Consider the following 23,394-nt stretch of genomic DNA (forward strand, 5'->3'; position numbering starts at 1 on the left):
GCCATTCCTTTAACCTTCTTCAGAATTCTGCTATATTACATTTCTTATTTTGAGTTCATAGGGTAGAAATATGAGTGGATGACATTTCTCAATTTTGGAGGATTAGTGATGAATTCCTAGTTATCAGCCAGCCTTATGCAGTAGATACTGCATAAGTAGATACATAGATAAGTAGATACTGCATATTATCAGGGTGATAATATAAGTCAACCTTCTGGGGAAGATAGGAAGATATTTCAAGAAGCGAGCAGTTGCTGTTTTTTTTTCCAGAATGTGCATGAGATTTGGCTAAATCCCAGATTTTGAGATGAAGGGGTATAATTTAGACCTAATTTTCAATGTTCTGAAGCAGAGTAGACTAGTTTGAACTTGAGCTGTCCTTAATATAGTGCCAGCTCCAACGTAATATCTTGCAATGTATGCCTTGTGGCAAAGAGAGAAAGTACCATGATTCCCATATGCATGGCCAAGCCAAGCCGCTGTCCTGCAAGCAGAAAGAAAATCACAAGCTTGTATCAGGTGCAAAGCTCCATCGGTCCCTAAGACTTCTTCCAAAGAATCCTGCATTGGGAGAAGATAGGATGTGCTGCACTAAATTTTTCAGGATCTATAGACATTTATCTTTGTGGCTTGATTTATTCTTCGTCACTTAATATTTTGGATTATAGTATAATTATCCCAGGGATGTCCACAGGGTATGGTCAGAAAATTCAAGGGATGCCACAACACTATGATTGAGGCTCTATTTGTTTTATCGGTGCAATGCAGCTTGACTTCTTTGGCTATACCCTGTGGAGACCCCTCTCTCCGTTCAGAAGTTGTCCCTTGAAATAAGCCTCCTTCCTGAGAAGCTAGCCATGATGAAAAAGCAAGGGCAAAGCTGCTCCCTCTCACAGACTTCACAGCGCTTTGGCTTTGCTCAGGTAACAGCTGAAGCTTGAAACAACTTGCTCTAACTGGCCTCCCAAGAATGTGTCAGTTCCTTGTCACCAGAGCACCATTGCTGCTTTCTCTGCCTGCCTCTCTGAGGCTGTTCCAGATGGAAAACAATAAGAATCAAAATATTTCAAAGACCGAGAGAGGGAGGGAGAAAGGGAGATGGGACTGAAGATGTGAAAACACATGGTGTCAAAGAGAGACATTCGTCAAAATAGAGGGAAAGCGGTAATATCCTCAGGGTAAACAATTCTGAGAGTTTCTAAAAAGTGTTTCTTTTATGGATATCATACTTACGGTGAGTTTTTAATATATATCCTTTCGACTTGCCTCCATTATGGTGAAGGCTTTCAGTAAGCAAGGCATCCTTGTCACTGGACGTCTCAAGGGCATAGCTTTCTTCAGGCTGAGAACTAGATTCCTGTAGCCTTTTTAAATGGCACGGGGGCACGCTGAAAAATGAGGGGGGTCTCATTGTAAAAGAGGGTGGGGCAAAAAAAGATTTTAGAAGGCATGTAGTGACTGATCATTTAATAATCTATAACATTTAGCACAAAAATTTACACATACGATGAACCCCAATTCCCAGATTTGGAATAAATTAGGAATGTGTTAATTGAATGAAAGAAATGAATTTCATTACAATAACTGTATTCAGTTTAATGCAGTTATTAAAAATAATATACTCCTGCAACTTTCTGTCATAGGCATAATTTCCTATGGATATACACACCTTTATAAATGCAGAAAAGGGCACATGTGCATGCATGCAAGAAAATCTGCTCGGTTATATTTTATTTCTCATTTGTAGTAATGTTGGAAGCAGATTAGAGAAAACTGCAAAAAATCGTAGTCAAGGGATTTGATACATTGTGGAGAACAATGACAGGAGACTATATTTGACCCCAGATAGACTAGCGAAAATGTATAAAGAATTTCTAATAAGTGCTGGAAACGTAGTCAAAATCCAGGTTCATTTTATTTTTATATAGTAGTCTCGCACATGTGAAAACATATAGGATAAATATAATGACAATGCAAAAAATATTTAAGTTACAAATATTAATGAAACCTGAAGCTTTTCTTTTAGGTATGGACAAGCCAATTGAAAATCAATTTGGGGTGCTATTCCTTTACATGGTGACAGCTGCAAGGACTTGCCAAACACTGGAAAGAAAAAGGGATGTCAACCGTTTAAAAATGGATTTTGAAATTGACTGAAGTAGCAAAGATGGCTAAATTAACTGTTTTGATTCGAGATAATGGAGTAGACCACTTTATAAGAGATTGGAAACTGGATTTTCTATGCATTAAATACAACCACAAATGGTTAACAGAAGGATTTGAAAATTAGTGAAATGTTGAGTTTAACCTATGAGAGAAAGAGAGAGAGAGAGGAGAGAGAGAGAGAGCGCATCTGTTACTGCTGTGATGGCAAACCTATGGTATGTTTGCTGGAAGTGGTACTTCTCCTGGCACGCAAGAGGTCGCCTGGAAGAGCCCCACTGTGCATGCGCACGCCCCCCGGCCAGCCAGCTGAATGTGGGCTATCGGTTGCAAATGTGCAGGGGAGACACGTGTGTGGGAGACGTGTGCATGCTCAGAGGCATGTGGCATGTGGGGGGGGTTGCATGTGCATGCGCAGGGGATGAAGGGAAATAGCACATGCATTGTATCATGGGTGCAGGCATGCGAGCACGTGCATGTGTGGATGCATGCACACTTTTGGCACACAACGTGGAAAGGGCTAGCCATTACTGTGTATTTAACCCATAGAAAGTCCACAAACATTGTTGCTAGAATTGAATGGTATGCTTTTGTTTTGTTTTACTTTATTTTTCTGTCTTGTATTTTACTCATTATGATAAAACAATCATATAGAAGAAAAAATATAGGAGCATCTAACAAATAATGTATTTGCACTTTGATAAGTTTTAGGAGCATAATTATAAAAGTTATAGCATAAGGTTGCACAAAAATCAATTTTTTTGAATTTTTTCCCACATTCACGAATACTTCAACACTGCATTACAATGTTGATTTTTTTGTTTGTTTGTTTGGTGCCTTTTGAGCCAGTCTTGACTTCAGGTGAAGGCCTAGAATAATCCCTGAAGTTTTTTTGGCAAGATTTTCAGAAGCGGTGTGATACTGCCTACTTCCTCAGGCAGGGAGTGACTGGCCCAAGGTCACCCAACTAACTCTGTGCCTAAAACAGAATTAAAACTCACAGTTCTCTGGTTTCTAGCCTGGTCCCATAACCACTACATCAAACCCATTCGCCAATATTGATTACTTTTTATTTAGGTGAGCTGAATAACATTTGACACCTGCCAAATCAATAGGTACAGTGGTTCTCAGCCTAGATAGGGCTATGACATCTTTCTAGCATTTTTTAAAAAATTGGATTTGCTTGGACGCATATTTATTTTATTATTTAAAATCACACATTCTTTCCAATCTTGTTATGAAGAACAAACATTCTGCTGGCAAGAGAAATGAAATTGCTACCGATATTGATAATGCTATAGAAAAATAACTTTAGTTTGGAAGAAGATGAATGATTTTGATGGGAGACATTTTTTCAAGGAATTGAAAAATCAATTTGTACTTAAATGCATCATGCATGCAATTCATATAAAATTAGAATTAATATGAATGAAACAAATCCACACAATCTACTTCTAAAATTGATCCTTATGTGACATATGGAACCTGGCACATGAGCAATACAGAGAACTTCCAATCGCAAACACCGTTTCTACCCTGTATGGTTATCACTTTAGGAATGACAGCTGGGTTAATACATCTGAATCAGATTATGTGCCTAATGTTGGGTTGGGTATCACATGAAACAGAGGTGGTATTCATCAGGTTCTGACCAGTTCTAGAGAACCGGTAGCGGAAATTTTGAGTAGTTTGGAGAACCGGCCAATCCCACCTCTGGCTGGCCCACTCCCTATTCTCTGCCTCCTGAGTCCCAGCTGATCAGCTGGGTCTTCTTTTGTTGCCCTGCACAGGAGAACGGAGCTGGAAAGCAGGTTGGTGGGCTGGGGAGGGAATAGGATTTTGCAGTAACCTTCCCCCAGGAGTGGGGAGGGAATGGGGATTTTACAGTATCTTCCCCTGCCACACCCACCCACCCCTGGCCACAGAACCTGTAGTAAAAAAATTTGAATCCCACCACTGATATGAAACCACCTAATTCTGATTTAGTTTAATTTCTGGTTTAATCAGTGAATTATGATCAAACAGTGGCTTAATGAAATGTTCAACTAGGCCTGTGAATCACCTATGTTTTAGCAACCCTATGAGATGGGTTGGGCTGAGAGAAAGTGACTGACCCAAAATCACCGGGCTGGCTTTCATACTTAAAAGAGGAGTAGAACTTTTATATTTATTTACTTTTGTATTTGAGTACGTGCCGTGGGAAAACATAATTCATTTGTTCTCTTTTCTTCTTCCAATAATGCAAGAAAATACAGTTATGTAAAGTGTTTGCATTGTTTAGAGTATAAAATAACTTCGACTTGTTTTCTTCACAGTCTCGTGCATGTGTATAATATATGCCAATACAGAGATGCTGTCTGTCAGTTCAGAGTTGAAGGCTGAGTGGAGCCCCTCTATTACCTGCCAAATCTCAATTGTGGCCTTGGCAATGTATTGGTGCATTACAAATAAGCAAGCATGAAAAGCTCATCCCGTAATGTTCCCCATTCTTCATCTGTAGTTTATTTACACAGAGTTGAAGGGAAGCCATTCATTTTTATGCCTGTTACTGTAACTGACAGTCTTCTCCAGGCAAATGCCAAGCGAAGGAGAGAAGGAAGAGTCCCACAGCTTCTTAGAAGAACTTGCAAGAAAACAGGTAAGCTTCTTGCACCCTCTAGTGGTCATTTTTAGAAATCACAGTTAAACTGGCGGTAACTGATCCCACTTGCCCGCTCCGATTTCATTCTCTCACTGTGTTGTGTAGTAAAGTTGTAAGAATAAGGTCAGGGACTCCCACATGCAAGATCATTTTAAGCAGCTTGTCTAGCTTCTGAATGCTGAACAATCATACTGGAACTGCTCCAACTTTTCTGGTTTAATGAATGTTTTGTGGCAACAGGAAAGACAAAAAGTGTTAATACCACTTTATAATGCCTCGGTAAGGCCACACTTGGAATACTGCACTCAGTTTTGGTCTCCCCGATGTAAAAAAGATGTGGAGACTCTAGAAAGAGTGCAGAGAAGAGCAACAAAGATGATTGGGGGACTGGAGGCTAAAACATATAAAGAAAACATAACGGTTGCAGGAATTGGATATGCTAGTCTAATGAAAAGAAGGACCAGGGGAAACATGACAGCAGTGTTCCAATATCTCAGGGGCTGCCACAAAGAAGAGGGAATCAAGCTATTCTCCAAAGCACCCTGAGGTCAGGACAAGAACCAATGGGTGGAAACTAATCAAGGAGAGAAGCAACCTAGAACTTCCTGACAGAACAATTAAATCAGTGGAACAACTTGCCTCCGGAAGTTGTGAATGCTCCAGCACTGGAAGTTTTTAAAAAGATGTTGGATAACCATTTGTCTGAAGTGGTGTAGGGTTTCTTGCCTAGGCAGGGGGTTGGACTAGAAGACCCCCAGGGTTCCTTCCAATTCTGTTATTCTATTCTAAAAGAAATAGGGGGAGAGGAAATATGGCAGAATTATGAACAGAAGAGTCATTTGAACCCACTACCAAAGGTGGGTCATGGTGAATTGAGTTTTAGTTGCTGAAGGAGTGTTTGCCTTCACATACTTGATTCTGCCCACTGCTGGGAAATGGATGCTGGGCTAAATGGGATATTGTCTTGATCCAAAAATCTGCTTATGTTAATAGAAATGGTCAGGTTTCATCAATTCACAGTGCAGTTATGCCTAATTAGTCAATAACTGGGACACCTCTATAAACAAAGTGCATGTCAACTTTTCTGAAGCTACATCCCTCAGTCCACAGGCACCAACCAACAACCACTGCCCAATACATTGCAAAGATAAGCAACAACAACAACACAAAAAAGAGGGATCCATTTTGTGAAGACAGCACAGCCCAAACCATTAGGACCAGCTAAGTGGTCAAGAATCTCAGGACAGAGCTGGATATTTATACGTATCTCCTGGGAGGTCACCTGACAGCCTGCACTGCAGTGTGAGCAATGTGAGCAATGTGCTGGTGACACCCATCTGTATATTATTGCCTGAGTGATAGGAGGGTCCCATCATTCTAGTCTTATCCTGAAATTATAGAACAGGCTGAAGTTCAGCTTATGAAAGACAGTGGTGCTACTTGTTTATTGATATTCTATATCAATGTCTGTTCTCTGGATGGGCAACCACTAAATTTGTGATTTAGGGATCCTAAATCTGGACTCTCAGTTCCTGCTCAAATCCCAGCTAGAGGCTGGGGCTATAGGGACCTTTGCCCAACTGGTGCACAACTTATGCCTTTACCTGGTGCAGGAGGACCTGTCTATAGTGACTCATGCCTTCATTACCATCCAGATAGACTACTGAAATATACCTAGAGCTATTTTTAATATTTCTTTGGAAACAGTTAATCCAGAATGAAGTGGGCCCTGGCTAGTTGATTCTGGAAGTTTTAAGAAGTTTTCAAAATTAGTTTCTGCCTTATATCTTTTTAACCTATATTTTATTTACAGCCAGTCATTTTTCTGTTCGCCTCCAGTTGAGAACTCTCCTAGGTTTCTCCACTTGCTTTGGTCTGCAGTTCTTATTCTCTGAGCTATCTTCTGCCCCCTGATTCCCACCTGGAATTCCAACTGGGAGGCTGCTAGGACCTTGGAACAAGTAAGGAGAACACTGTCTTCTAATGACAATAACGCCTTTTGGGTTTAACAAGAAGGGCACCCAGATATTTAAACATGCTGTCGCCCCTTTTCCTGTCTCTTGCTACTAAAACTGGCCTAGTACCTGAATGGAAAATTTTTGTCTGGAAACTAAACATTTGGATTGATCTTGGCTTTCCAGAAAATTTATTAGCTTGTACTGCTGCTAAGCAGTATTTCACCGTGTATAATAATAATTGATTAATTATCAGTCATTTGTTTATATTTTTGGCCAGCTTCCATTTTTTCAGATATCTTGATTTTTTCTCTCCATTCCTCCTTGGATTGCAAAGGCAACGCACTCATCTCTGAATAAAGTCTGTGTATAATAGTGCTGGCATTTTACTGCCTCTTATTTCAAGGAGCTGGCTCTCATCCTGAAGATAGTTTGAAATCAGGAGACCATAAATTCTAGTCTCACCTTAGGCCTAAAGCCAGATGGGTGACCGTGGGCTAGTCACTCTCTCTTAGCCCTAAGGAGCAGGCCATGGCAAACTACTTTTGGAAACACTTGCCAAGCAATCTGCAGAGATTTGTCCAGGTAGTCACCTGGGGTCAATTGACTTGAAAGAACCACCCCGCCCCCGCAAAAAAGTCACACATACGCAATTGGCCCAGCACTGCCTACCACTTGGTTCCTGAGTATAATTTAAAGTGCTGGTTTGGGCTTGTAAGACTTTTGATCACTTAATACCTGCTGGACCATTTCCTTCTATCTGAATCATCCCACCCTATTAGATGAACCAGGGAGAAACTTCTTTCTGGGATGGGGAGGGAGCAAGAGGCCCTGATTTTTGTTATTTGTTGGTGCTTTGAAACAAGGACTCCCTGACAGTGAGCAAACCCCCCCCTCCCCCCTCCCACCCCCCCTTTATGGGTTTCAGGAGGTTGTGAAAAACTCCGCTGCTTTGGAAGTTAATCTGGGGCAGTTAATGAGTTTTACCATATTCTTTCTTTTTGCTGTTATTATATTGTTTGGTGGAATGTTAGTTTCATTGTAGATTTACAGTGGATGTTTTAATGTTTTTGTATCCTATAAACTTCCAAAATCAGCCGGAGTGTGGAGGGGTAGAAATATAAATAAATACTGTCAAATCTGACAAATCACTTTTCAACAAGGTGTAACACCAGTGAGATATTTTTATTTGTGTTTAAATGTATATCTCTCTATTTGGTTCTTTCTGTATGAACCCTTAAGTTGGCTTATAATACAAAACATAAATCAACAGTAAATTAATACTGTTGCAATAAAAATATAAGTAGTTTCATTGAAATAAAGTTACCATTACAAATTTAGTAAAACATTTGCATTTTTTCCTAATTAGTGGGGTCCAAGGAGGTGGTCCAATAGCTCACTTTTGCAAAGACTCAATAATTTTGCTTCTCACAACTGGACTGTAGTGGAAGTATTGAGGATGTAGATCAGAGATCTCCAAACTTGGCAATAAGTTTACTTATTACTTACTTTACTTACTTACTTACTTACTTACTTTAAGACTTGTGGGCTTCAACTCAACTGGCTGGAGAATTCTGGGAGTTGAAGTCCACAAGTCTTAAAGTTGCCAAGTTTGGGGACCCCTGATGTAGATGATCACCTGCCCCATTTCAAATCCTCTGTCTACATCAGGGGTGTCAAACTCGATCGCCTTGTGGGCTGGATCATGACGTATAGCAACATTTTTTGCCTGTGCAGAGCTGGGGTGAGCGTGGCCTATGTGGGCATCCTACTCGCGGGCTACCAGTTTGACAGGCCTGCTCTACATCTTCAACTGAAATTATGAAACGGATCTACAAAACTAGACTACATGGTGTTTGAGGCATCAAAGCTGCATCAAATTCAAGGATTTCCACAGACTCTGAACACCCTGATCACATTGTGATACTTTCCCTGTGGATCAGGGATGCCTGGCCACCTTCAGGTAAGGATGAAAAAGTACTAGGCGCTTTACTAGGCAGGGAAGAGTATAACGCCCAATTCATGGAAATTATTTTTGTTACCCATTCTTACTGCTCTGGAAACTGTATTTCTACAAATACCTTTTCCCCTGAACTACAAACCATACAAGGAACAGACAATTCCTGATGAAGAATTTCTTGCAATCCAACTGCAAGTCTTCATATAAAGCCTTTGGGGATTTATTCTTGTTTTTTTCCTTGTTTTCTCTGAAAAACTGCCTACTCCCATGGAGCTAGTTATCAGCTCAATGTTGCTGCCTGGTTGAACAAGATCAGCAATACTAGGAGTCCATTTGACTAAACATGCCTATATACCAGGGACACACCCATTGCATACTGAGAAAGAGATGTATGAACACAGGGACACAAAACATAGCAGGCATTACTGGTGCTAATCAAGCTCTTTTCTCTCTCTCTCTCTCTCTCTCTCTCTCTTTCTTTCTTGCAAGGGAACACCAGGGAGAAAGCTGAAAACTTAGGGAGTGCTCTTAAATGTGAGGACAGGGCTACTTTTGAAGAAATGTGTTCTGTTGCCCAGATTATCACATTCTAACTCCTTTATTCTGTCTTCCCATGCATAATAGCGTCCCAGTGACCCCATGCAAGCAAATATTGCCTCCCATTACTGGGTTTAGTAGAAGGCCGGGTTACACAGAATAGCAAAACCTGGCCCCTTCTTATCAAGGTTGGGAAGCAAGATCCCTGGTAGGTTTTTTACCTCTGGATCAGTGGAATTTTGCAGGAGCTAAGAAGTTGACATAGTGAATCAACAAATTTGATGTCTCCTTGGAAGGATCACTGACATTAGCATTAGGGCTGTGACTTGCTGATAGTCCTTGGAGTTAATTTGTCAGTTAACCAGCCAGTCAGTTGGTAAGTAAAAGCAGATTGGCGTAGGTATCAGATATGTTGCCATAGAGAAAGAGAGAAACATTACAACAACAGCATTTATAGCCTTGCCATCCCAATTCTAGAAATAAAAAACACACATTCACTCATTGTGAATAACAGAGTCCATAGTACTGATGATCTTAACTATTTGGGTAAAAAAACATCTGCAAGAAAAGAATCAAGCTCAAAGAGCATCGAGATTCTATGAATAGTCTTAAATATGTGACAATCATACCAACCTTAGAATAAAACTTGGTCTGAGGATGACAGTGGATGGGTCAGCCACAAATGAATATTTAGAGAGCTGAGTGCTGAGCTGAGATCGTAGGTGTGTTGGTAGGACCCGCCCATATAAGCCTAACGTTCCATCAGCACGTGTTGAGGCAAGGATTATCGCTTGTGTCTGCTCAAACTAAGAAAGTTGATACCTTTCCATATATGTAGATCATCTATATAGTCTCTCGCTTGAGTTGGACTAGAAGACCTAGAAGGTTCCCCCCCCCCAACTCTGCTATTCTGAATAATGTCTACGGAGACTTCCTCTCCAATTTGAAATCTCCCCTTTTCAATGAGAATTAAATCTGACTTAATAAAATCATTCTCCTTTGAATGTTGCTTGAGAAAAGAATGGGAAAGGTTGAAGAATGGCAAGGGATTTGGAATTTGGAAGTGATATGCTTGCAGGATCCCATGCCTGAATAAGCAAGCAGGATTCTTAGAAGCGTTTCCAGCTTCCCTCTAAGGCTGCAGCCAGGAGCCCAGCAGCTAGGGAGGTTGTCATCAGTCTTAGATATGGCTTATTCTGCTATCTTGTTCTCAGATTACCCCTTTTGTTTTATCTCCTCTTGTACTCAACAGCACAGCGCAGCACAGTTCAAAGTGAAAGTCCTCCCAGACAATGCACAGAGGCAGGAGATAGATTACCAGAGAGGTTTATTGCTGTCATCATATATAACAGGCTAGGATCAGTATTTATAGAGCTACATAAAGTACAAATCAAAGCTGCAAATCCTTCCTGGAGCAGAGAACTAGGTATAAAATCTAGAACGATTGCAAGAAATCTTTCAGTAGGGCTGCCCAGCAGCTTCTATGGCAATAAATTTCACTGTAATGCCATAAGCATCTCTGCACATGGTGCTGGAGTAGTTCCAATGTTAGCTGTCTGCTCCTATTTCATTCCTTCTCATCTGTGATTCAAGGCTGTTGAGACCCCTTTGGAACCAGGCAGCTCCCATCCTATTGACCTGCTTATAGGAGAAAACAACTTATTAGTTATTCTGCAAGCTTTACCATTTTTCTTATAATTGGATTCAAAAAGATTTTTAAAAAGTTGGTCACACATATAACCTGCAATATCTTCAGCAAATTTCCCAGGATGATAGAAACATTTTAAAAAGTTGCCTCTGCAATCTTCTCTTGTGAAACCCCAAAACTTACGAGTCCAAAAATAAAAGAGTAGCCAAAACAAACTTGAAAATATGGGACTGCCATATTTCAAAACATGCGTACAGTGCAGTACAGATTGAATGAACAACCACTGAAAATATGGCTTCGAAAATATTGGTTCTCAAAGCTGTATTTCTGCCAAAAAGATGCAATTGTTACTGACTCATCCCCAACAATGGAAAATAAGAGCATTTTCTGTAGCAAATATGCAATTATTTATTTGCAAAAACAATTAGTAACGTACTAATGTATTATACTGGTTCTCACTCCCCCAGATTAATTCAGGCTTCCTGATTTAAGGAGCTGGTTTGGTCTAAGCAGCCCATTGGGCCCTTTTCAGCTCCTAGAGCTTTGAGTCAATGAAGTTTGAACGATGGGACTTCAGAAAAACTGGGAGGGGAGGAATCTCTCTAATTCACCCCTGGGAGACTCAAAAACTTTAAAAAAGAAAGCAACCTCCTTAATGTGGAGTGAAACAGGTTTATTGTACTATCAATATTATTCTAATTGCTTTACTGAAATCAGATTATTTTTTAAAAAAACCTCCCTGTTAGGATGTATAACTAAGCACAGGAGCAGTTATACTTTTACATAATTTATAGGACACAGACTAAAATAAGAAGAAGGCACGACAGCTCAAATGAACATTAATAAAATTTCTAAAATCCACATCAGGGAAACAATAAACCCTGTTACATACTGTAATACTCAGACCCCACCGAGACCCCATCCGAACACACCATAGAGGAGGAGGAGGAACCACCATGGAGGAGCCTCTGTGGCACAATGGTTAGAGTGCGGTACAGCAAGCTCACTTATGCTGCAACCAGGTGCCTACAGTTTGGCAGTTCAAATCCCATCAGGCTCAAGGTTGACTCAGCCTTCCATCCTTCCGAGGTGGGTAAAATGAGGACCCAGATTGTTGGGGGCAATAGGCTGACTCGGTAAACCACTTAGAAAGGGCTGTAAAAGCACTGTGAAGCGGTATATAAGTCTAAATGCTATTTCTATAAATCAGGACCTGTTGAAAAAGGTTGTTTTTTTTAAGTTTTCTGGAAACACAATGAGGTCAGGGCTATGCAGACTTCAGAATGGGACAATTTGCCATGGCCAACTCACCACAGGGAAATCGGCACAAGACAACTCACCATGGCCAACTAGCCACAGGACAATTTGCTGCTGGACAATTCGAAAATTCAATTTAATTATTTAAAATAATTAAAACATTATTTTAATTTTTGTTGTTCACATTTCATTTTGTCCCTCCTTTCTTTAATGATTCTATTCCACTTATTTCTTTGATATTAATGTACCTCTTATCCCTTAGCCATGGCAAGTTGTCACAGACCCTGCAGACTTCCAGAAGATGGGACAGTGTTAACCTTGTGAAGTAATCCAGACAAGAGGCACAGCCAGGAGTATTAGCTCGATCTTTGTTGATAAGGCTAGATTAAAAGAGATCTTTTACATGCTGATTGTCCTATCTGCAGCTTTCCCCCTATCTCCCAGAATCAATCCCTCAGTACTATTACAGGTAGCCACAGAGAAGGACCAGCTCCAAGACCCTACATCAGGGGCCTTCAAACTTGACAGCTTTAAGACTCCCAGAATTCCTCCTCCAGTCATGTTAGAGCAGGAATTCTGGGAGTTGGTCCACAAGTCTTAAACTTGCCAAGTTTGAAGACCCTTGTCCTATGTGATAATACTGTTTTACTGATGGGACCTGGAGCACGATGAATCTTCCAGATCTTTTTGAGGCAGAAACAGTCAGAGAAAGTCTATAGGAACCCGGGTCATAAGCCCTGAAGGTCTTTATAGGTGGCAACCAGCGCTTTGCATTGTCTGGATGCCATTTGATTGCGTGGCTTGCAAAGAATCACATGGATGAAACAAGATATTCACAGTTATTTCCACTGCTATATTATATAATGTTTGCATCTTCTGAGTAGTCATCAAAGGAACCCTCATGCAAAGTGCATTGCAATTGTCCAAATGGAAATTGACTACAGTATATAGATAACCATGAAAAGGGTCTCCTAACTCAACAAAGGGCATAACTGGCTATCAAATTAATCTGTGCCAAAGTTCTTCGGGTCTTGGCTGCCACTTGCTCCTCAAGCAAGACCCAGGAGTCTTAGAGGATTTCTAATTTAAGTAAAAAATGTCTTCTGGATAATTATGATTACATCAAAAACTAATGTAGAAAAACCCTTGGAAATGGATTTTGACACAGTTGGGAAGGTAAATCTGGGAATTCTCTCTCTCTCACTCATAAGCCTCTGCCTACTCCTTCACAGTTTTCCTTCTGTGCAGGGATTTCTGATTCTCCATCTTATTATGTTCCCATCATCTTTTTTTCCTACAGCTTTTTGACAATGATCCCCAGCTGATTTTTTCCCCTTCTCTTCTTCTAAGCATTTGTATGCAGTCCTCAACATTGCTTTCTCTCTTCTCCTAAAATATTTTTTTCCTCTTCCTGAATTCCTTCTTCTGATACTTTTAAAAACTTTCACAAGATCGCTATTCTGCTCACAGGGTTATTCTAGCCCTTTTAATCTTTCCTTTCATGCCTAGCGTTACTTGTTCCCTTTACCGTATGCCAATAGTTGTAATTACTTTCGCAAGGGGTGGTGGTGTATCTCCAAGTCAATCTGGATTCCGGTGGCAAGTCCCTGCAGTATTCTTGGCAACATTTTCAGAAATGGTTTGCCACTGCTTTCTTCCAAGGCTGAGAGTGCCTGGCCTAAAATCACCCAGCTGGCTTCAGTCCTAGGGCAGGATTAGAACTCAGTCTCTGGCTTCTATAGACACTGGATCTGTAAAGTCTTCTCATGTTTGGCCAAGCCTGGGAGCAACCTGATCAAAGAGGTTCCAGAGCTCCCTGCAGGAACCTGTCATCCACTGGAATATGTGATTGATAGGCAGCAGCAAGTGAAATCAGGCGAAAAACCAATTCTCTCTATCTCACCTTACTACTCCGTACCATCTCATTACTGTATTTCTCATCATTTCCTATAACCATTTTGAGCAGAAAGTATCTTCATTTGCAGTTCTACAGATATTGGCTGCTATTGCAAAAATAAAAACTGTCTGAAACCATCCAAACCATGAGTGATATGGCTATCGAAACCTCCGCTAATTAGCCACTGGCTAATCTGGGGTTTCTTAAAATGAAAGCTGATTTACAGAGCTGATTTACAGACACAGAAAGATGAATATACGATTTGAGCAGCCATGTGTCTTATCTACCATAGCTAGATCTTTATTTGCTTTTCTGCTCCACGGAACTGCAGCTTATTTACTGAAAATCAGGGTCAAATTAAGTCTGGGTATAAACCATTGTTGATTGGATAGATGGTGTGCTTAGCTAAAGTTAAAATTTTCCTACAAGTTCTTGAACCCATGCTGGAAAACAGAGCAGTGTATATATAATGCTTAGGATTATCATATGGGTTTTTTTTTGGGGGGGGGTTATGTGCTTAGAAAATAACTGCAGAGTAGATGTTTCACTGCTTCACTGCAATGAGTTTGCTCACTCTTAAACACAAACTGAGTTACATGTAAGCAGACATGTGAATAGAATAGAATAGAATTCTTTATTGGCCTCGTGTGATTGGAGACACAAGGAATTTGTCTTGGAGCAAATGCTCATAGTGTACATAAAAGAAAAGATACGTTAGACAGGAGTCAGGAATCATCAGGTACAATGCTTAATAATAGTCATAGCAGAGGTGGTATTCAGCAGCTTCTGACCAATTCTGGAGAACCAGTAGCAGAAATTTTGAGTAGTTCAGAGAACCGGCAAATACCACCTCTGACTGGAGATTTTACAGTATCCTTCCTTTGCCACACCCACCAAGTCACACCCACAGAACCGGTAGTAAAAAAAATTGAATCCCACCACTGAGTCATAGGGTACAATAAACAATCAAATCATACTAGGAAACAGTCCATATAAATCGTAAGGATACAAGAGACAAAGTTACAGTCATACAGTCACAAGTGGGAGGGGATGGGTGGTAAAGGAGTGATGAGAAGATTAATAGCAATAGTAGGGCAGACTTTGTAAATAGTTGGACAGTGTTGAGGGAATTATTTATTTAGCAGAGTGATGGCGTTCGGGAAAAAACTGTCCTTATGTCTAGTTGTTCTGTTGCACAGTGCTCTATAGTGTTTTTCTGAGGGTAGGAGTTGAAACAGTTTATGTCTGGGATGTGAGGGGTCTGTAAATATTTTCACAGCCCTCTTTTTGACTCGTGCAGGATATACAGGTCCTCCATGGAAGGCAGGTTGGTAGTAATTGTTTTTTCTGCAGCCCTAAAAAGCCAAAGAAGAAGCTTTTTCCCCCACACTGGCAAGCAAATCAGAAAAGGCTGACTACATCACTCTGGAAGGCTGTTCTGAGAAGCCCAGGGCCTAGGGTTAATCAAGGAAAAAAACACCTACTATGGGCTGATTGCATGCCTTTTATTGGATGTAGATGAAGTAGTCAGAGCTCTTTCTGCCTGGATGTGCAAGGCTTGGCTTGGCTTCAGAACAGTCTTTCCTAATCTAAAGGAATGGCAATGTAACTAAAATTTCAGTCTTGGTTTACAAGTGATTCACAGCATTACCGCCTAATGGTTTTCATCATGTGTATTATTATGTAGTTTTATTAGTATTATGTAGTATTATTAGTATATATGTAGTATTATTAATAGCCACGAGTCTCAAGAATTGTTTCTTTCCTTGGTTTCTTTCAGGCTTGGCTTGATACAAACTTAATAACACAAGTTCCTTGCTGTTACTCCGTTTTAAGCCCACTAGGAGGCATTTTATTATATTGGATGTTTATTTATAAGTAATCTTTATATCTTGTTATCAAATGCAACATTTGGATACACGACTATGATGTAGTTGACAGACTTCCCATCATTTCCCTTATATCACTTGCTTAAGTTAAAACCTCTCGCAAGGAACCATCAAAGGATAGCTTTGACCAGCAGTATATTAAAGCTGAGCTATTCCTTCCTTAAGACCTACTTGGAAAAAATACGGCGTTAGCTTTCTTTCAGATTGATGCATTTTAAATATTTTAATATTCTAAGTGTAGATGCCATGAGGAAGCCGCATGCATTCACTAGTTATTCCTGTGATTATTGTAAACATTAAGTACAAAATGGGATTAAAAGATGGCTCTAGAAGGAATATTATATCTCAAAAGAAATTTATTGGATTAAAAAAAAAAACACCACAATTTCGTAGTTTTTTCCACATTGTTTCTGAAAATGCTCTGTCTGGGATGACTTAGTTCCTTCCAAATAATATTCTGTCTCTTCCTTTCAAATATCTGTATCCTTGTGTCTGACCTTTGTGAAAAATCTCTTTTAAGACCACCAGAAGTGGGGTGCAAAATTCCAGGTGACCTCTAGATAGGAACAAAAAGATTCAAAACTCACAATCACTACTACATATTTATTGGTCATTCAGATTTTTGCAATTGAGGTATATGTATCTACCAATTCTTAAAATTCATTTATCATTCTGAATAAATAGGATCTTGAATTTTTTTTTTCTTTTCTCTCTTTTCCATATCAGGTTAGCTTCCTGCAACCCATGGCATGTTTTGTTTCATATAGGCTTCATACACACTAGATTTCATTTAATGCCTTTCTTTCTTTAACATAGATCTTAAATTTATTCCATAAATGATACAGAACGCCTTGGGATATAATCCCTGGGGAAGAATCCTTTAATGGATATATGTCCACAGGTGGCAAAGGAGAAGCATCCCATGAACCTCTGCTGCTCCTATCACATTCCCACACAGAATTGTTTCCTTCTGAAGTCTTTTTTTTTTTTAGTTTTTTTGGGCAGTGCAGGGAGACAGACTGCAGTTTCTTTAGTTTCATCATATTCCTCCTTAGCTAGAGTTTTGAGAAGACTGCAAGGAAAGGATGGTTTTGTTAAAACTGGAGATTACAATCAGAGACACCGTTAAACCTTTATCATCCCTTCATCTTCAGTACATCCCTCAGACACTAACATTTAAGTGCATCCTCAGACACTAATATTTCCCCAAATGTCACTCATTTGTTTTCAAGACAATCATGGTAGCAATAGAAAGCTGTAATATAAGATAGTTCAATATCACTTGAGGGCACACCTCAGAACGAGTGAACTGCAATACTCTCTTATGTGGAACCCTGCTTACTTGTCCAGATGGGAAGTTCAGACTGCATTCCTTTTTGCAGCAAAGCAATAGATTTCTTAAGAAACGTTTTGTCATGCCCCTGGTGGAGACTGACTCTGAGGGAGTGGAGGAACAGCCGACAGGGAGTGGAAGGGTGGCTCCAGAGGTTGTGGAGGAGGCTGTGGGAGGGCAGAGGCCGGCTGAGCAGGCAGAGGAGGACCCAGGCCCATCCCCTATCCATCCTCGAGCAGGGAGGAGAGGATAAGGGAAAGACGTGGTCTACTCAGGAGGAAAGGGCCTCGATCCTCTTCATGGGATGGAGGTGTGAGAACTGCATAAGAGTTTGGACCTGCGTGCTAGCAAACGCTGGAAACAAAGAGTGTTTTATTCCTGGATGAGATTTATCTTGGTTGGTGTTCTTCCAATGGACTATACCTGGTTATCTTCTTGAAGTTTGTAATTAATTATCCTGGTCTGTCATGGAACTTTCTTCAATGTGGTTTGTTTTTGGTTTTTTATTGCTTCGTTATCTGCTCTTTGAGTTGGACTGTATTTCTTTCATTTGGAGTGTTATTTTGGAAAGAGTTTAATCTCCAACTGTGAACAACTGAACAGTGAAGCCAAGTTGAAGGCATAAAATAACATTCATTTACGTTTTGGTTTTTGTTACATTTGTGGGACACTCTGGGTTATCACACGTTTCAGCAATATTACAGCAATGTTATTGTCTGCAATCAAATGTAAAACTCCTATTTAATCCTAAACTGAAACAGTGGAGGAGACCCAGTTTCTAATTCTCTCTTATTGTTGTAGCTTACATTGTACTGGTCTTAGACTTAAGATATTAGACAATAGTCCTCCCTTAGCCATAGAAATCATGGCTGGAGGACTTTGTGACAGTTATTTTTTAGCTTGATCACCAGGAAGTTTCTTTAGTAGCCTTTGATGTTATTCATGTTATCCTGAAGTGCTAAACTAAGTCTGGAAAATAGACATTCCCTGGTTTTACCTTAAGCTTTTAGGTAATCTTGTACGTGGAATTCGATGCAGAGATAGCTCACTGTAGGATTCAAGTGCAATTTGGAGGATGTCTGTGATCACTGCTGTTTCTATCTCTGCAACACAGAGACTCTCTGCTCTTTTGATGCCACAGTCCCATCTTGTTTCTCTAAACTGTTTGAGCCGTGGATTCCCGAAATCCCATCTGAGTCTCTGGATCATCTCTCTTCCAACCCAGGTCATATTCAACTAATAAGATCTGACAACTCCAACCTCTCTGCTGCTGATGAGAGAAACAGAACCTGGAATTCTATGGAGGCTTTTTCTAAAAGATGGACAAAATCTTGTAATCGCCTTCTTTTCTTTTTTTGCAGATGGATTCCCAATCAATCAAGATGCTCCAGTCCAACACACCCCTTAGCATTAACTAAAACTTCCACCAGGGTGGGTTTGGGATTTGAGGCAACAGCTCAGCAGGAATATGCATGTTAATTCCAGTCTGCAGCAGGTGAAGGAATGAAACTGTTTAGACTCCTGTAATAAGGAGAGGCCCTTAAAATAACAATTGAATTGGGCTTAATTAATTCCACTTAATTCCTTAATTTTGCCTTTAGCAAAATTAGTCTATCAGTACTCCCAAGAAAGGGACGGGAAATTGCTGTAGCTAACTAGCTGCACTAGAAATGTCCTGGTGAAAATCTTTCTAATGTGAAATGGAGGCAGTGTACGAGGAGGAAAGAAAGCCTCAAATTCATGTGCTGTGTTTTAAATCCAGTATTAAAAAGGAGAGGGAGGAGGGGGGGAGGGAGAGAAAGAAAGAGTTGTTTGTTATTACACAAAACATACAGTTTGACTCAGAAACGGAGGCATTGGAAATATTACGCTTTATCTTCTCATTTACTATCATGGGAAATCTGGGAACAGAAGCATTTTGCTCTTATCGTGGGAAATCTGAGAACAGAAGATTTAAAAAGTCTTAAAATAAGTGGGTAACATTTACAAGCCCAGTAGTCTTTTCTGTGGAAGTACAACTATCAAATTTCAAAGATACAATATGGAGGTCTGATTCAAGGCTCCTTTACATTAAAACAAAAGAAAATAGTAATAATTTGATTGAATTTACAAGTATAACTGTTACCTCTATAAGGTTAAGACCTGCTGAATATTATATATATGGAAATAGAGATTTTTTTGTGCAAAAGGAATTTCTCAATTTTGCATTAAAATAAGTTCTATTTCTCTGTATTATTGAGGAATTTCTGTGAAACCAGTAAATATTATAATCATGGCCTTTGGGGTGGGGGATGAAATCTTGCCAAATGAAAGCCGGATTAAGGACACTTTGATGCCAATAAAGCTGATTCTGGACTGGGAAAATTTACCATCACCATCTTTTTAATCATTATTTGTTATATGATACTTCAAAGAGGAAGCCATAAGACAAGCAAAGCAACACTTTCTATTCGATTTTAAATCAGGAAATTGTCATCTTGAAATGACCTTGAGTTACTTCCCATTGCATTAACAAATAGAAGCCAGATGACCAAATAATTCTTTTCACTGCCTGGGTTGTAAAGATTTTTTTGCAAATAATAAAGGTAAGCAAATAAGAAAATCAGAGAACAGAAACAACTACCATCAAGTTAAGATGCACAATGACAAGGAAAAAAAGAATTAGCAAATTAGGGAGAAAACGGCCTGCCTGGGCTCCGGCCCTCCTGAACTTCTGGGAGGCCTGTCTTTTGCCCTCCCTGAGCCTCTGCATGCACCCGGCATCCAAAATGGGCCGTGTGGGGACTCCGGGGAGGGGAGGGGCAGGGTGGGTGGTGCCAGCCAGGAGTGGGATTGGGGGGCTTCTCTGAACTGCCTAGAATCTTAGCTAGAGGATCTCCCGAACCCCTGCGAACGCCCAGCAGCAGCCCTGCCCTGGGCAAAAAATGGCTTTGCCGTATCAAAATAGGAACATTCAAGTTCATTACCATACATGAATTTCTCTTTCTTTCCTTTCGTAATGCTGCTTTCTGATCAGGACAGTGCACTTTTGAAAAGCCAACGACTCATAACTTCATTTCTAAGAGTTTATTTGCTTGAATGAGTGCGTTATTCATTGTCCGCTCGTGCCCTGTGTTTCACACCTATTTAAAAAAGCAGAAAGGCTTTTTACTTAAGTTCTAGCTTAATTTACTACTGAAATCCTACAATATCTTTGACCTGGATATTGTAAAACCAGATAAGATGTAGAAAATGGAAATTATTAATGGTCTAGTTTGATTATTTTCCTTTTGGAAAAGGAGTAAAGGACAACACACAGGAGTTTTAGATATGATTGTTTTATTTTAAATGGGCCTTAAACATGATCCTCAGTTAATGTCAGTTGCTATAAGTAGACTTTTTCAAAATAAGTTTTTATACTTCATTAAGTATAACAACTTTGTGAATTTTAGTAGTTATTCACATTGTGCTCTATTAAATTATGGAAGTCATTGATATACAATGTTCAGCTGTTTTGAAAATCAGTTAAGCAACATGGAGGCTAATATAATCATCTACAGCTAGTCCTGGTAAATGCCCATTTAGAACAGATTCAGAGATACTATGCCTAGTGAGGATACAAAAAGTAATATGGAACGCTATAGGTATTGCGGGGCGAGAAATTTTAATATTCAAAGAAAAATCTATTCGTATTGTGTTGTGGTCAGGGAGGTGATCCAGTTTCCCCATTCCCACAGGTGGATCAACATTTGTTTGAATTAGTGGCTAAGTTGCTGTGTAAGTTGCTGATCTGGTCTGATAAACTCAGCTCTGAAAGGGGCAAGTTAACCCAGCCATCAAGACAAGGCAGGTCATTGCTTGCATATCAAGAATCCAGTGTTTCCTGCTTAGGTCAGCCAGTATCCACGAGTCAAAACCACTCTCTCCAAGACCTTAATCCTATAATGCTAGCAGGGTTCATCCTTTGAAATTGAGAAGAGTAAATACTTCCCTTCAAGCCGTTCTATTTCAGTTCAACCACAAAGTGTAGCCAAAAGATCTGGAATGGAACTAATGGTTTTTATGGAGGGGGTCTGCGATTTTTATTTTGTTGAAAAGTTGTCATTCTTAGCAAACTCTTTTATGATTATCATGTCAGAGTTGGAAAAAAAAATCTACCCTAGATGGCAGCAAAGAAGCCTACAAAGCTCTTAACTTTAATGCCACCAAGTGGTCGTCCTGATGTTTGCAGCCCATGTATGGGGGTTCTGTTCAACATCAGGGTTTAATGATTCCTACTGCCAGATTTTTAAATATTAGAATTCTGCACAGCACCTACAAAAACCACTGCACAATATCTATGCTCTAAAACTGGAGAAGTAGCTCCCTGATATTGACCAGCAGAGGGCAATCTTGCATCATATTTTTAAAAATAGTTTCATGCCCAGGGACAGAAACAGCACAGGTATTATTACACAGAAAGGAACCAAGCACAAGCAGTAGGTACTTATTTTAGCTGTTTATTTAAGAAATGCGTAGATATCAATTAGAGTAACAGGAGCCTCTTTTGTGTTATAGAAAATTAATTAAGCGTTTTCAGTAATGACACAGGGCATTAATATGATCAAGCATCTGTACTTGCAAATACATACATTTAAAATGAAGTGTGGGAATTGCTACAAATAAGTATTTACTATGTGAAAATGATTTTCTATGGCTTGTCTTAGTTTACTATGTCACCATTCTGGATGCTAAAGTGGAATTTACCAGACTCTGGGCATTCTTTGAGTTTCATCACGATAGATAAATTTCAGTTAGAAGAATAACTTTTCTTTTGAAGTTCACTGATGCTTAAAGGATTATTTTTAATAGGGAAGGAATAATAGGGAATTAATAGGGAAATTGAGCTACTTCTCACCTCACCCTGAAATTAGCTATTTTACTACCTTGTGACTTTCTGCTAATTCTCTGCTTTAGGGAGAGAATTAGGGTTGGGCCTCTTTTAATCTTTTTTTTTTTAAATCAGTACGTATAATTCCTCTTTCAGTCTCCACAAAATTTCTGTACAGCAATATTGAATATTTAAATGAAACATATTGTTTTTAAAAAATGTATCATGCCTTGTTTTTTTTTAAAAAAAGGAAACTTAGCAGTCCATGTAAATAAGAACATCAAATTACATAGCCCAAATCTACATGCATAACAAATTCATTTAAAATTTACATACAATACAATAAATCAACAAAAAATAACTATTTCTGAATATGTAGCCTTTTAAAAGAACTATAAGATGAGCATAACGTTTAAGTTTTAATCCACATTTTACCAGCTGTCAAGAGAAGTTATGGCTTGAGGCCTGACTGATTTTTAGAGGCAAAATGTCTCCCTAGAGCGGGACCATTGACGAAGACATGCAAATATATCCTTACCATAGTGGTCCCCAATTGTTCCTTTTGGAAATTCATCTGATGAATTGCCTGCAAGAATGACTGGCTTGATTGGACCATTAAAACTTTTGAAATCCATCCCAAAATGGTCCCTGCCCTTGCCCAGTTTTGGAACATCTCCTTCAGTGTTCTACACACGGTTTGTAACATATCTGCAGCCAACAGAGGTTGCATGTCTCTACATTAAGGCTTTATTGCTTTCAGGGAGGTATTGCCCATCTGTCTGCTTATGTAACTGCCCAAAGCAAGGTCTCTCTTTGAGACTGATTCACCCAAAACATCTTGGGATCCCCATAAGGTTGATCATGCAGCCACCAATATACCTGAAAGAGCCCTCATATTTTCCAGACGGTGGAAGTATCAAATTTGGAGGCTTAGGAACTTAGGAGGTATCGTGTTAGAGAAAGACATTTGATTGAGGAAGGGGGATTTACCTATCATTTAGCCAAAGTACTAGGGAAGGGTTTCTGGAAAAGGTAATGAGACTATTGTTGTCTTTCACTCTACCTTCTTGAAGATGTCTCTGAATAAAATTCCTCTCCAAGCATGTGCATTAATAAAAAGGCATCAACTTTTGCATTTGTTCACATTCTACAAAGAGCCCTTTTCTGCCTTGTATTAGCACTGACAGAAATCTTATTAGGCCAACTTCAAGTTCTTGGTAGAATTAGCTGCATTTTCTCCATGCTCTGTAGACTGCGAAATCTTT

Source organism: Pseudonaja textilis, chromosome 4, assembly GCF_049901715.1.
Source record: "Pseudonaja textilis isolate UNSWEBS1 chromosome 4, rPseTex1.2, whole genome shotgun sequence".
NCBI lineage: Eukaryota > Metazoa > Chordata > Lepidosauria > Squamata > Elapidae > Pseudonaja > Pseudonaja textilis.